The following is a 2,931-nucleotide window of genomic DNA, read 5'->3' as shown; positions in this document are numbered from 1 at the left end:
CCTCCGCCGATCGAAGGTGAGATGGACAGAAATTCAAAACAATAAATCAATAAATATGTTAATTAAGAAAGAAAGAAAAAGGTAACACAAGCTAACACTGACAAATAAAGAGGCATAATCATGAAAATCTGGAGGCGAGATACCGAGGCAGAGCTGAAGCAGCAAGGGACCAACTGGACTGGAATGGCCAGAACAGCCCAGAACAGAGTGCGATGGCGAGGGGTCGTCGATGGCCTATGCTCCACCAGGAGCGATGGGCAAAATGAATGATGAAATGAATCATGAAAATAATTGCATTACATTTTAAAAAAAATTACATTACGCACCTGTGGGTTACAAATAAGACGTCCACAATTATACCTATCTACGATAGACTGGGCTTTTAACTCTCTCCATACGAACGGCGAAAGAGACGACGTTAACAGCGTTTCAGCCCAGTTACCATCATCAAAATATTGCAAGCGGAAGGCTCTTATACTGAAGAGGTGAATGTTGACAAAGATACCACAATTCTGACGACGGAAGCTAAAGGTTGGGTCATTCAGACACCCACTGGACATCCGAGGGGTCTGTGTAGAGGAGAAGAGAGGACTGGCCGTACTGAGTGAGTTAAAACGCCACCGAAATGCTACCGTAAAAGAGACATCTACGTAGACGAGTATGCACCACGCACGCAAAAACCATGTGATGGCTCTAACATCTTCCACACTCTCTTACCAACTGACCTTGCCATTTGGTATGGACCGCAAATCAATAGTTTCACAGCCCATACACTGCTTCCGTCATCAATCAGTCAGTGAACGGGGACACTTTCATGACCCCCCCCCCCCTCCCCCTGTGTGTGTGTGTGTGTGTGGCGTGCGTCAGTATGTGTGTGTGTGCGCGCGTGTGTGTCTATGTGTCTGTGTATGTGTGCATCAGTATGTGTGTGCGTGCGTGCGTGCGTGTGTGTGTGTGTTTGAGTGTGTGTGTATGTGTATGTGTGCGTCAGTATGTGTGTGCGCGCGTGTGTGTGTGTGCGTGCGTGCGTGTGTTTGCTTGTGCGTGTGTGTGTGTGTGCGTGCGTGTGTGTGTGTTTGAGTGTGTGTGTGTTCGTGCGTGCGTGTGCTTGTGTGTGTGTGTGTCTGTGGGTGGGGGCGAGGAGGGGGGAGGTGCGACCTGCATATTGATTTGTTCTGCCACATTGCCAGGAATGGAGGAGGACTGCCGAGAGGTGTGTTTGTTGTGGTGGTGGGTCGCCCACGGTGGGATATCATGATTATAGGCCTGGTTTGGTTTGGTTTGTGGGGCCGGCACGCTTTGAGGTCCTCAAGTGTTCTTTATCGTCCGTCATCATCATTGTCGTCGTCATCATCGGTCATTGTGTTGTTGTTCGTTCGTTTATTTGTTCATACTCTGTTCATCTAAGATGACCTCTTTTTTTTTTTAATTGTGTTGTCATTGTAGTTGTTTTTGACGTTGTTGTTGTCATCATAGTTGTTGTTGTTATTGATCTTCTTCTTCTTCTTCTGTTGCTGCTTCTCCTTCATCTTCTCTTCCTCCTCTTCCTCCTATTTACCTCTCTTCTTCTTTGTTCCCCTTGGTTCACGCACGCACGCACAAACACACACACACGCACGCACGCACGCACACACACACACAGACATCATACTATATTGGTAAAAATCGTTCAATATTCACTGCTGAACTTATTGCTGTTCTTATGGCTCTAAATCATATTCTTGATCTTTCAATTTGCCTTCTACAAGTCTTTTTTTGCGTTGATTCCAAATCTGTATTATGTGCTTTAAACTCATCAAATTGTAAGAACAAATCTAAAATCATACTAGAAATCAGCCACATTTTACATCTTTTAAGCATGAAAGGAACACATATTACGTTTTTCTGTGTTCCTTCACATCTTGGTAATCTCTACAATGAATGGGCTGACAGGGCTGCAAGAAAAGGTGCAAAAAAACGAACAGGGAACCATAGAACTTTATGTGCCTCTGTCTGTACAAGAGGGTTATCGAATACTAGAAAAAACATCGTGGAACAAAGTCAGAGAATTATACCAGGAAAACGGCAAAGCTTTAAACCATAGTGTAATTAATGTTCAACAACCGGGAACTATCAATCAGTCAAATACATACAGTAATTCAATAAGATTAAGGCAGATTCATACATTATCAAACAGGATAAAACTGAACGCTTTTATAACAAAGTTCAGCAAAGATGTCAGATGCATATGTGGAGAACATATTTCTAGCAAACATGTAATATTCGAATGTCAGAATTTAAAATGTTTTTTGCCAGACTTCACCAAAAGTTCTTTTGAATGTGTTATTAACAATTCCAATATGTTATTTGTTATTGCAGAAGGTTTGCTGCATAGTCCTATAGGGCATTTGTTATAGATGTTATAGCTGTTTGATGTTGGCGTTTATAACGTTTCCATTTTTCCTAGCGTTGTCTCTCCCTATTCACCCTCCACACATACACACACTTTTACCCCTCCCCCTCTCACAGCCCCTACCCCCACGTTTTTTGGGGTGTTTTTTTTTTTTTGTTTGTTTGTTTTTGTTTTTTTGTTTTTGTTTTTTTCGTCTAATATCACTTCAAGTGGAAAGACGTTAAACTGAAGCTAACACAGACATCATGTACACACGTGGTTCTTAAACTTCAGATTCACGCCAGAATCCGACGACTGACGCACGCCAACATTTCTTGACCAATCGAAATCAGCCACTGAGAGTTCAGTTGGCGCACTGTTAAGGATTATCAGTGGATGAATAGCACAACATTAACACGTTCGAAGTTAATTCACGCTCAGTCTAAGACTAAAGATGGCGGATTCAGTATAATCTACAAACTGAAACTGTTGTTTTTAACTGAGAAAAATAAGAAGACGTCCACACTCCAAAACGCACAAAGACCTTAGCCAGAACCAGC

Source organism: Babylonia areolata, chromosome 1 (genome assembly GCF_041734735.1).
Source record: "Babylonia areolata isolate BAREFJ2019XMU chromosome 1, ASM4173473v1, whole genome shotgun sequence".
NCBI classification, from domain to species: Eukaryota; Metazoa; Mollusca; class Gastropoda; order Neogastropoda; family Buccinidae; genus Babylonia; species Babylonia areolata.
The sequence above is the reverse complement of the archived record's forward strand: the minus strand, read 5'-3'. Positions refer to the sequence as shown.